This window comes from Mustela nivalis (assembly GCF_964662115.1).
Source record: "Mustela nivalis genome assembly, chromosome: 20".
Classification (NCBI taxonomy): Eukaryota; Metazoa; Chordata; class Mammalia; order Carnivora; family Mustelidae; genus Mustela; species Mustela nivalis.
Window position 1 is genome coordinate 16,707,171 of NC_139039.1, and position 13,456 is coordinate 16,720,626.

Genomic DNA, 13,456 nt, shown 5'->3' on the forward strand with positions numbered 1-13,456 from the left:
CCGATGTGGGCTGAAGGCAGCGGCTTAACCCACTGAGCCACCCAGGTGCCCGATGCTTGGCTTTCTTGGTCAGACATGCATTCTATCACTGAAAAGAATGCTCAGATGCAAATTAAAATTGGGTACATCTGCTCTTGATTTTGTAAGGATTTATACTTATACCTTTCTCTGGTGCTTTCTTCAGTGATTATCATGTAGAGGAAAAACCATTTTTCAAGAACCATCCAAAGCCAAATCATGCCTGGGGTAAACCTTGAGAAAATCACTCCCCCCGCAACACCGGTAATACTAAAACCCCATTTTTCTACAGGTATGTGAATAAAATCAGGAGGGTTCTTTTGATTCCTCTTTTTTGATCCTAGGCAATGTCCAAAGGTCATTCTGTCTCCTCAGATCGAAGTCATTCTTTTCATTAACTGTAATTGGCTTTAGGATACTTGCTAATTCTGCCCCTTTTGTTGTGTGTTCCAAGAGTTAATAATAGGTCTCAGTGCCCTCAGGGTCTCCCTATCTCAGTTTCCCAGATGTAAGAATTCCTAAAAGAATCCAAAGTTCTTCCCAGGGGTCAAAAATTAGTAGACAACCATTTTTTTTTGTTGTTAGAATTCTATTTGACTTCAAATAGAAATACTGATTTGTATTTCTCTTGGAAGATCTGGCAGCAATGGACCCTTTGCTTCTAACCAGCCAATATTTTTGTGGAAGGAAATACCTCTAGTACACCCTAGTTAGCACTGCCCTGCTTCATTCTTCTTTATACCTGTAGGAGTTCAATTCACTCATCTAAATCTGTGGTACGCAGGGTGCTCTGTAGCTAAGTAGCACCAGCATTACCTAGAACTTTCGGAAATGCAGAATTACAGGCCCATTTCATATCTGCTTCATCAGAGTCCACTTTTTTACCAAGAAGCCTAGAAGATTTCATTGTACATTAATGTTTAAGAGGCCCTGATCACTTCCTGTTTCACCTTTACTTACCATCTACTAATGTGCAATTTTATACTATAGCAATACTGTGATTTTCCTACTCAAACCAGTGTCTTGTCTTCTTGATGTTATGGTGTGATTTGTTTTGCCTAAATGGTCTTCTCCAAGCCACCCATTGCCCTAGAAAACTCAAGACTCATCTTTAAATTTCTGTATAGAGGGCACTTGCCTCTAGGACTTTTCAGCAACCCATCCTCACCCCAACTATAATGAGGTAAAGCATTCTTCCTCTGTGTTCTGCTAATACCCTGTATGTGATTCTTCAAGATCACAGCCATTGAGTTCTGTGGTTGTATACTGTGAACTCCTGGTCAGCTCAGTGAATGTTCTAATCATTTTTCTAGGTCTAGGTCATACAAGTGGGTTGAATGGTGGCCCTCAAATAGGGATATAGTCATGGTCTAATTCTATAAACCTGTGGCGATGACCTTAGATGGTAAAAGGGTCTTTGCCAGTATAATCAAGTTAAAGACCCCAAAATGAGGGTTATCCTGTGGGCAGGAAATCCACTAACAAGTGTCCTTATAAGAGACATACAGAGAAGTAGGAGAAGGCCAACTGAAGGTGGGGGCGGAGATTGGAACGGTGCAGGCAGAAGATGAGAACACTTGGAGCCATCCCAAGTTGAATAAGCACAGGAAGATTCTTTCCTAGAGCCTTCAGCAGGAATACAGCACCCAAACCACCTTAATCGTAGACTTCTGGCCTCCAGAACTGCCTGCCAGAGAATATACTTCTATTGTTTTAAGCCAATCAGTTTATAACAACCTGTTACAGCAGACAGTCCTAGGAAACTAAGAAAGTGCCTGATATATTTGATAATTTTCCAATTGCATAACGACTGCATAACAATACTGAGCTCCTACTAGCTACCAGGCATTTTTTTCCAAGGTACTTTTCAAATATTTTGAGAGATAAACTGCAGGACAGGTGGCAAGGTGGCTTGGGAAAAGGGTGTGCAGACATACAACATAGAAGGTGCTCAGAGGAGGATAGCGTTTCTCACATACATTCTCATTTAAAGAACTGGAAAATTTCAGATGAAATTTTTTGAAGAAGATTTATTTATTTATATTAGAGAGAGTGTGCTCGAGTGAGTAGGGGGAGGGACAGAGTGCGAGAGAGAGAATCCCAAAGCAGAATCCCCACAGAGCTCAGACTTGCTCAGGGGCTCAATTCCTGGACCCTGAGATCATGATCTGGGCTGAAATCAAGTTGGATACTGAACCAAGTGAGCCACACAGGTGCCCCCAGATGAAGTTTTTAATAACCAACTCAAGAAGATGAGCCACCTGTAGGAGTTCATCAGCATATTTCACATGCCAGTCAGCTTGCTCAAAGGCCCATGAAATCTCGAAAACAATAATACAGCCAATCAGAAAGAGGAACACTTACAAGATAGATGGGTCAAAGAGTCAAAGAATAATAAACCTAATTAAGCTCGGTTTCCAAATGCATGAAAAGTGAAACACCTTTATGTTTTTCATAACTTTCCCCTGTCATAACCTCAGAGGGCCTACAGGAAATGCTGTTCTTCATAGCAAATGAGTATTAAGGTTAAACAATTCTTCGATTTTTTCCCTGAAAAATTAATTATAGTTATTTTAAAGTTTTTGTTTGTTTGTTTGTTTAAGATTTTATTTATTTGATAGAGAGTGAGAGAGAGCATGAGAGGGGAGAAGGTCAGAGGGAGAAGCAGACTCCTCATGGGACTGGGAGCCTGATGCGGGACTCAATCCCGGGATTCCAGGATCATGACCTGAGTCAAAGGCAGTCGCACAACAAACTGAGCCACCCAGGCGCCCCTATAGTTATTTTAAAATCAAATATGTGGTTAAAGAGTGGCACCTATAGGTAGTGCTGGGCCGGTCAATGCTTACCAACCAGCTGAGGGGAGCAGCTCTGATGGCAGCATGGCGTGGGGGGGGGGGGGGTGGCATTCATTGTGACCGATTTCAGGCTTTGAATGTCATGTCGGCTGGCTGGCACAGTTCCTGAGAATGTCACAATCAGCTCTAGCTTTAACACAGTAACGAGAAAGGGGGACTCACACAGAAGAATTATCAGCATTCAGATTAAAGAAGTCTACTGACAAAATGGGGACAAACAGGAACTGGAAGAGGCTGAATAATGCTTTCCAACTCCCTGAGTAACACAGAGGAAGAAAAAAAGAAGGGGGGCATCTCTAATGTGATCTAGTTTCTATGATACTTTATCTTTCCACACACTCAAGAGATACACGGAGAAACACACTAAGTTGTTTTATTTAATTCTATACATGACCCAGTTAAGGTAAGGGCAGCGTTCTGGAAACTATGAAAAATTGTGCCTACGAAATGAGAACTGAAATCAACATAACGCCCCACCCCTATGTTAAACATTAAGACCAAAGGTAATTGTGCAACTGACTTCAGGCAATTTACTCCTGAAAGATAAGACTATGAACCACCTAAAATGACTGGATTAGCAAGACCAACAGCATGCTCAGCAATACTTAAGCCCTTAGCCTCACTGTGATCTGTGTTGTGATGTCGCAAACTAGGCTCCAACTCTATCAGCTCTCTCTGCCTTGCAAAACCCACCTTAGAAATTACCTGACACAGGCCCTTGACACGCTATATTCTTCACTCACTTCCCAATATATCTTAAAGATTCTCAAAAACACATATGCTCCCTCCCTGCCCAGCTCTGGATGCTCTTATTTGGACGAATTCCCAAAGCTACAACCAGTGCCTGTGGTCAAAGACAGCCCCTCTCAGGACAAAAGGCAACACACTGAGAAAGGGAGGGAGGGGAGAATGGATGGAGTATGGCCAAGGGTGAAGAGGACATGGACCAATCTTCGGATGGTGGGACTGTCAAATCAGTCTGGGATTCACCACCCTGTTTATGAGGGCTGTAGAGGGTTCCGTGCTGCCTGTTACTCAACGTGGTTAGGGCAGAGGGAGAGCATTTCCAGTGAGAGACAGACCGGCAGGAAGAGCATGCACAGAAACAGAGGCAGGGGGGTGCCTGGGTGGCTCAGTGGGTTAAGCCTCTGCCTTTGGCTCAGGTCATGATCTCAGGCTCCTGGGATCGAGCCTGACATCGGGCTCTCTGCTCAGCAGACAGCCTGCTTCCCCCTCTCTCTCTCTGCCTGCCTACTGTGATCTCTCTCTCTCTGTCAAATAAATAAAAATCTTAAAAAAAAAATGAAAGAAAGAAACAGAGGCAGGAACCCCTAGTAAGGTCACACGACATTCCCCAATTGTTTTCATCAGTAGCAGAGAAACTTCACTGGAGGAAGGCAGCCACGCAGAGCAAGAGCAGACAGGTTAGTATATCTTCCAGTTGCTACTGACATCCTTTGTGTAAGTCTCAGGACAGATCCCCAAAGTACAGTTTCAAGCTGAATCATAGACACTTTCTATGCAATGCTTAATTATCATTCAAAAATACAGACATGATTTTTTCATAATATTTCCACTTCTAGAAATTCTGCAAACATTGGGATCTACCTGGGACAGAAAGTGTCAGAACACCTCATTATCCTGAGGGGACAAGAAAAGCCAGTCAACCCCTAGATTTATTGTTCCCAATCTCCTTGTTATTCTGAGTGCCTGGAAGATCCTAGCATTTCCACAATTGTCAGCTGATTAATTTATGACCTGTTAATTGTTGGTATTAACTTAATATAAATAATATTAAGGAGTATCAATTTGTCACATATTAATTAAGAGTAAACATTTATTAATTTTAAATATTTAAAACAATTCCCATCCATCCGGGATTCAAACTGGTGCTTACTACTTGTTTACAGCTGTCAAACTTGGAAACCAGTAGCCTGAAAAGCACAAGTTTTTTGTTAAACCCAAGTTTAAGGAAACACAGCAGTATTGGTGGAGACCAAAATCACTCACAAAATAACCAGTAGCTAAACACTGGGCTCTGTACCAAATCCCAGCTGGAACATCTCATGTGGTGTTTTTTTTTTTTTTTTTTCCTCCAGCTATGTTCTTACAAGAATAATTTTCTGTATTCGACTTTCATTTTATCAAGTTTCTTTAAAGTGCCAACTTCAGCGATCCAGCAACAGTGGATAGTTTATCTTTACCCAAGTTCCACGTTCTTTGCCAGCATTGAAGCTTGTCTGACGAGCTCCCACTGCCTAGCCTCCTTCTCTCTCATTGCCTTTTTTTCTCCTTTCTCTCTTTAAATTGGTGAAATTGAGGTGTGCATGTTTTGCTTTTCTTCAGAATTATGTAATTTTCTCATGAGCTCCAAAGATCTTGATAACACCACAGTTAGAATATTTTAATACTCTCATGGAAATAATCTGATAGTCAAGGTAAACGCTGAGATTGTGTGGTCATTATAAATGAAATGATACCATTGACTCTTCAGTGTTTTTACTTTTTTCAAATAAGAATCTTAGTTCATAAGATTGAGAAGTGCCATGAGGGTTATATGAAGAAAAATCAAAATGAAATCTGTATGTCCAAGCCTTCCACCTCCCTCCATTCCATGGACATACTCAACTCAATACTTACAGAATTTAGATTTCTTTCTTTTTTTTTTTTTTAAGATTTTATTTATTTATTTGAGAGAGAGACAGTGAGAGAGAACATGAGCGAGGAGAAGGTCAGAGGGAGAAGCAGACTCCCCATGGAGCTGGGAGCCCCATGTGGGACTCGATCCCGGGACTCCAGGATCATGACCTGAGCCGAAGGCAGTCGTCCAACCAACTGAGCCACCCAGGCGCCCAGAATTTAGATTTCTTAATGTTTCCTTTTTAGGCATTATCAGTAGCTCACTACCATAAGAACTCAGAATTTTTATTATCTCCCACCTCCAGATAAATTTCCCTTCCCCCATCATTGCAATAAAGTGATGCCAACATTTGATTGAAATCACGTTTCACTGAACTTTATGACCCAAGACATATCCTTCAGCTGAGCAAATATAGTCTTCTTTTACCAACATTGTTTTCTATGGAGTTAACCATTAAATCATTTTTTGATATGTTTTCTTTCCTTATTTTTCAAAGTACCAATCACCTAAATCATTCCTTTAATTTTCCTATGGAGCTATCAAGCTCTTGATAGATCTCTCTCAAAATCAATTCTATTTATTTTTTCCACTTCCTTCCATGAGTCTTTTGTTCTAATTTGGGCAAGCTACTGCTGATCTTCGGGATTTTTGTTTTTCACCATGATTTTGGTAATTCCCTTACCTCTTTCCTGTGTTCCACTTAGCACTTCTGAGATTTTTTTTTTTCTTGGTATACTCCCTCATTATAATGGAGCACATTCTATTATGGCATTGCAAGCAAAGATATTCTACACAAAATTGATAATTTGGCTAGATATGGAATGTAAGTTGGAAGCATTTCTCCCCCAAACTGGGAAAGGCATGAGTCCTTTAATTTCTATTATCTACTTTCTAGTTATCAATATTGCAAAGTCCAAAGCCCTTTCGAAATAGGATTTTGTTATGTGCGACCTACTCTCTCTACTCCTGGAAGTTGTTAGGACTCTTCTCTTTATCCTGATATTCAGAGATAGCCCTAGAATGTTCTACCTTGATGTGGATGTTTTCATTCATCATACCGGCACATGAGGGACCCTTTCAATGTAAAAATCCATCAATTTAAAATGGTTTGAAATTTTCCTACCCTCCACTTTCTCAGTTCTCTTTGTAATTCCCATTGGTCACTTGGTAGACTCCCTGGATTAGATTTATCCTTTTCAACTATTTTTCATCTTTTTGTTTTCCTAATCTAGGACATTTCCATTTTCTTCCAATGGTTTTACTCAATTTCATTACTGTTGTTTTTTATGTTGTGAAGTTTTTGTTATTGTTGTTGTTTTATTTGTATATAGTATTTCTAGAGTATCTTTTCGTTTCTATGAGAAAATGGTCTTGAGGTTTTCCTCCAAATTCTACTTCTTACTGTTGGTTTTTGTCTATCACATTCCAGAGTTTTCTTAAATTATTTGTTGCTTTTTTTAAAGATTTTATTTATTTATTAGATAGACAGAATCACAAGTAGTCAGAGGGGCAGGCAGAGAGAAGAGGAAGCAAGCTCCCCGAGGAGCAGAGAGGCCGATATGGGGCTCGATCCCAGGACCCTGGGATCATGACCCTAGTCGAAGGCAGAGGCTTTAACCCACTGAGCCACTCAGGTGCCCTTATTTGTTGCTGTTTTTAAAAAATATTTGAGAGAGAGAGAGAGAGAGAGAGCAAAGCAAGCAGGAGTGAGGGAAGGGGCAGAGGGAGAGAAAGAATCCCAAGCAGACTCTACATGGAGCCCCATTCAAGCCCAGTCCCACAGCCCGATTGTGACCTGAGCAGATATCAAGTCAGGAAATTAACTGACTGAACCACCCAGGCCCCCTTGTAGTTAATTTTTATCAGAGTAGGGCACGTAAAAGGTGACTGAGAAGCTATGTGAAACACCAAATACAAGGTCTTCCCTCTTAGTTTTCTAGTCTTCCTCAGGGCAAGGGATAAACCTGACTGACAACATTCCAGAAGCCATTTAGGGACCTGGGTTTCACTGTTCACTAGTCGAGCTTTAACTTATTTTCCCTCTTTTCAGTAAACTATCAGCCAAGACATTACAAGGCCTTCTATTTTTTAAGGTTTTATTCATTTGAGAGGGAGACAGACAGTGAGGGTCAAGAGTGGGGGTGGTGGCAGGGTGGAAGAAGCAGCAGACTCCCTGTAGAGCAGGGAGCCCAACCCGGGAGAAGATAATGCGTATCATTAGGTATCAAAAGTATATATACATATATGTGTAGATACAGATGTATATATACATATATGTGTAGATACAGACATATATAAGACCACTAGCTAGTTGAGAACATGACGAGATTTATTCCCCTAGTGGAAGATTAGTGGCTTGGGCCTTGAATGGGGCTCCATGTAGAGTCTGCTTGGGATTCTTTCTTTCCCTCTGCCCTTCCCCCACTCCTGCTTGCTTTGCTCTCTCTCTCTCTCTTTCAAAGAGAGAGCCCAACCCAGGGCTCTATTCCAGGATGCTGGGATCATGACCTGAGCCAAAAGCCGATGCTTAACTGACCGAGCCACCCAGGAGCCCCAAAAGGCCATTTATTTTTAACAAGGCAGCCATTCACCAATATTTAATGAATAGCTACTGTGAACATTCAGAGTGTTTAAGGTGAGTCAGAGGTAAATCAGGTATCTTTTCCCCAATATTTAATGAATAGCTACTGTGAACATTCATAGCGTTTAAAGTGAGACGGAGGTAAATAAGATATATTTTCCAAAGGGAAAATGCATTATTTAAGCTATATGCTATGAAAGTATAGCTCTATTGTCAAAAATAAGCCACTAATCTTCCACTAGGGGAATAAATCTCGTCATGTTCTCAACTAGCTAGTAGTCTTATATATGTCTGTATCTACACATATATGTATATATACTTTTGATACCTAATGATATGCATTATCTTCTCCTGGACCTAGTTTTTAAAATGACAGAATAGTTTTAAACCTTGTGTAGAAACACTCTAATTTAGGGGAAAGTAACCAAAGAGAGGAACGGCAAATGCTTTCCTTTGGCAAATGCCAAACAGGCCTCTTCAGAATGCCTTGGATTTTGATACTCATGTGAAAGCCACAGGGGAGTTTCCCAGGGCAACTAATATGAACTAACAGGGAAAGGGCTCTTGGGATTTCTAGTTAGTACAAAATCTTAACCTATAATGACCCATTTTTATCAGTAGCTGTAGCTTTTATAGAACGCAAAGTGAGGAAGACAAGAGAGGAAGGAACGTTTCAGAAAGGCCACCACAGTTGTATGGGTGAAAGACAAGTTTGGACTAGTGTTCTAAGAGGCGAAATAATTTAAAAACAGTAAAGTCTGAATTGGGATATATATGAAAGATAGAGTTAATAGCACTTGCTGATAGATTCAATATAGAATGGGAGCGGAAATAAAGTCATCAGCGAGACTCCAGAGTAATTTGAAACAAAGCTTCACGAAGTTTACATAAAGCACAGGAAGCCTAAGATGTTGACACATTTGGGAACCTAGTGGGCTCTGAGGGTGGGAAAGATATTCTTGATGAATATTCACACGTCTTTTTCATCAGGTTTTAAAGAAGCTTTGGTCCTAAAGAGGTGAGGCATGTCACAATCTGTCTTCAGTTCCTCAAAATACTCGACCGGGAAAGTAGTATCTCTGCCTTTTCCTTCAAAACAAGCCATCTAACTCCACAATAGTGAAAAGGATAGTATATTCTCAGAGAAAATTCACACTTAAGGTTCCTCACCTCTGAAATTCTGAATTTCAACACCAAAACATAGGAATAGCTTTTAGCTTCAGAAATTCCACATGCCAAAGAACAAGAGTTAAGGAAACTGCAACGAGTACCCTTCGTCCCTCAGATCCATCCCCTTCTTCACAGGAATATCCACTATTATCTCTGAATTATCTAGAATGACCACATAGTTCTATCTGTATTAAGAAACACATGAGGAGTATCTTTAGTTGACTGGAGAATATCCATTAGAATAAACACAAAGATCATTGAAATGCTCATTTAGAAAAAAAATTCACCTAAGTTCTAATAATTTGTTAAAAATTTTACTATTCAAATACATAATGTAGAATTATTTTCACAAAATACTTTTACCTCTCCATCAACTGCTTTTGAGAAATCTGAATTTCACTTTACATCTTATCAGGCTTTGACTTCCCCCACCTTCCCTTCCAGTCAATCCCAGTTATCTGACTGAATACCTTTTGGGAAATACAACCTGTGGGTGAAGAGATTAAGCTGCCTGTTATTTAAGAGTTTCTATTCTATTAGTATTTGGGGATTTTTAGCATATTTCTGATTCTAAGAGAATCTTAAAAGAACAAGATGATACATATAAAATGATTTGGAAACTTACCTTGCAGACAGCATATTATCAACTTAAATTATCTTAATATGTAGTATTTAAATTTACTATAGTTTTTGTCATCATACCACATTCATCTATTGCTTCAGAGAATTCCTCTTCTCCTGTGGGTATAAATTTCCTGTTTTACACTAGGTTCTTCTCAGGGCCAATTTTCCATTCTCCCCTATACTTTCCAATTTGTCAAGACACAACTAAAATGTAACCTTCTCCATCTTTTCACATTCCCTGTCTATTTGCTTTTAAACTTCCATGTACCACTGATGGATGATTTTTATCACGCTGTATCAGGAAAGCCAAAAAATCAGAACCTCAAATAATTTCCCATGAATTCTTTATCTTCTCTATATCCTTTTCTTGCTTTATATAAGATCAAGAAAATTAACTGGAGTGAGGTCACTTACCTTTCCTTCTTTTAGCCACAGACAGAATTTCAAGCAACCTTCCCTGACTCTCAACTGAAGGCAGGAGTAGGTCTAGACTGGTAGCTGCTGTGAGCCTTCCCTTAATTCTTAACCCAGAAAGGTATCAGTAGTTCATCTATAAAGAGCCTCATAGCTTGACTTTGCTACATATTTGTAGAGCACGATTTCCAAGTTGTAAGTGCAGTATAAAATTGGATTTTTTTTTAAAGATTTTATTTATTTATTTGACAGACAGAGATCACAGGCAGGCAGAGAGGCAGGCAGAAAGAGAGAGAGAGGAGGAAGCAGGCTCCCCGCTGAGCAGAGAGCCTGATGCGGGGCTCGATCCCAGGACCCTGGGATCACGACCCGAGCCGAAGGCAGAGGCTTTAACCCACTGAGCCACCCAGGCACCCCTAAAATTGGATTTTTAACTTAAATGTATCCCAGGTGAAAAACTTAACCATATGCAAAATGCTTTAAGGGTAGCAGTATCTCCTCAGTGTGGTGGGATGAATCTAGGCATTTCACACCACTGGTGGCTCCTATGACCCAAGATATTCTTTAGCTTACTTACCCCAGATATCAGAGACATAGTTTCTTAAAGCAACTTCTATTTTACCTTACCTGACCAACAGTTTTCCTAAAACATCAGTCTGATTGGCAGTCCCAGTCACCTGAACCACACATGCCTGCTCATCACTAGAGGCCAAAAAGACTCTCATCTGCAAACCAGAGAGTCCACCTTCCTGGTATTACCACCAGGTCTTTATACTTTAAGACTTGGAGCCCTGAGCCACACAAAAGGGTACAGCCACTGACCAAACCAGATGTTTTGTTTCTTGTTTCTCCTAATTTTCTTAATCTTGGTTGCACATTATAAACACCCAGAGAAGTCTGGAAAAATGATGCCAGGGTTCCAACCGAAATTTGAATGTAAATGGTTTGTGTCGTGAGGGGTGACTTAGATATTCAGATTTTTTTTAAAACTCAAGTGATTTTAAGATAAACCAAATTTGCAAACCTGCTACTGTACATGAAAAGTAATTTCTATAACTTGCTATGAACTGAACTGTCATTGTCCCTACTCCCTGTAGCATATATATAAAACCAGATGTCCTAACTTCCGGGGCGCCTGGGTTGCTCAGTGGGTTGAGCCTCTGCCTTCAGCTCGGGTCATGTTGTCAGGGTCCTAGAATCAAGCCCCGCATTGAGCTCTCTGCTCAGCAGGGAGCCTGCTTTCCCCTCTCTCTGCCTGCCTCTCTGCCTACATGTCATACCTCCATCAAATAAATAAATGGAAAAAAAAAAAAAAAAAGATGCCCTAACTTCCTGTACCTAGGAATATGACCTCGTGTATAAATACGGTCCTTAAAATGGGGCCATACTGTAGGGTGGGCCCCTAATCCAATATAAATGATTCCTTCATTTAAAAAAAAAAAAAAGTCATGTGAAGAGAGCGAGCCATAGGGAGAATGCCAAGTGAAGATAAAGACAGAGAAGGGGATGGTATCAATATCAATAAGCCAAGAACACCAAAGACCGTCAGCAAACCACCAGAAGCTAGGAAAGCGACATGAGACAGTCTTCAGAAGCAATCAACCTTGCCAACACCATGATTTTAGATTTCTAGCCAGAACTTGGAAACACTACATTTCAGTTGTTTAAGCTACCCACTTTGTGCTACTTCAGTATGACTGACTGCCCTAGCCAACTGAACCACTTCGTGTGAATTTTTTTTAAAGGTTTTATTTGAGAGAGAAAGCACGTAAATAAGCATGGGGAAGGGGCGGGAGAGGCACACTCTCCCCTGAGCAGGGAGCTGGACACAGGGCTTGATCCCAGGATCCTGAGATCATGGCCTGAGAGGAGGCAGATGTCCAACCAACTGAGCCGCCTAGGTGCCCCTCATCCCAGACTGGCACTGCAAGGACATACTGCACTCTCTTGGAGTCTAAGTCTTGGAAAGAATTCTTAATAGGTAAGCTGCAAAAGCAGGAGAAATCTGACCCAAGATGTGGATGGAGTTTAAGAATCACAGAGACATTAAATTCTCATATTCTTACATAATGTATCATTTCCCACAGGAAACTGGAGATTGGCTTGAGAGCCACTGCTCCAAATTCTTAATCTGTATCTCAAATAATTGTTTTACTTACAACTCACTCACCTAACCTAACCCTCCACTTCTCAGATGGGGGCTATTTTCCCCTAAGACTTTTTGTGATTTATGCAAATGACTTTTTTCTGAGCTTACATCTTTACACACACACAAATTATCCATATGATGTAGTAAAAGCAAATTCTGAGAATTGCAAATAGTCAATTAAAAAAATCTGCCCCAGGGGAACCTGGGTGGTTCAGTTGGTTGAGCATCTGACTCTTTGATTTCAGCTCATGTCATGATCCTATGACCGTGGGATTGAGCCCTGCTTCTGGGCCTATTCTCAGAAGTCGGCTTGACCCTCCTCCTCTATTCCTCCCCGGCTTGTGCTCGGTCTCTCTCAAATAAATGTAAAAAACAAAACAAAACAAAAAACTGTCCTCCAAAATAGGTAAGACTTTACACCTTCTCAGATCCCCAAAAGACTGAAGCCATTTTGTAGTATTTTCCTTTTCTTCCCCTTTACTCTGTCCTTCCTGAAGAACACAGCCCCCACAATATCTACAGAAACAAATACAAATGTTCCCGCCACTTCCTATAGAAATTAGCTTCCATCTTGGGAAAATCTGAATAAAATTAGACCACTGACCTACCTAGTCATGTAATGGAACCTACTGCATAAGCAACAGGATTTGAGTCAGAGCTTGCTTTTTTATAGGATGATCCAGATTATCCTGGTTACTTACTGTGACTTTGGGAAAACTGAATCACCTCTGAGTCCCAGTTTCTACATGAGGAGTTAAGATTAATATGTACTTCTAGGTCGTTAAAAATATGCAGGGAAATACAGTATGAGAAACCATTCACATAAAAGTCCCTTTATGAATATTCTGTCATCATCACCTCAGCATTGTAGAACCACCCCTGAGCAAGGCTGCATGGAAACCTTTCCAGGGGATCAACGAAGGCAGAAAATACAAAGCCACATTACAGTTTGATTTCTATGTTCCAAAGCATTGAATTATCAGGCTTCTTTTAAGAAACCT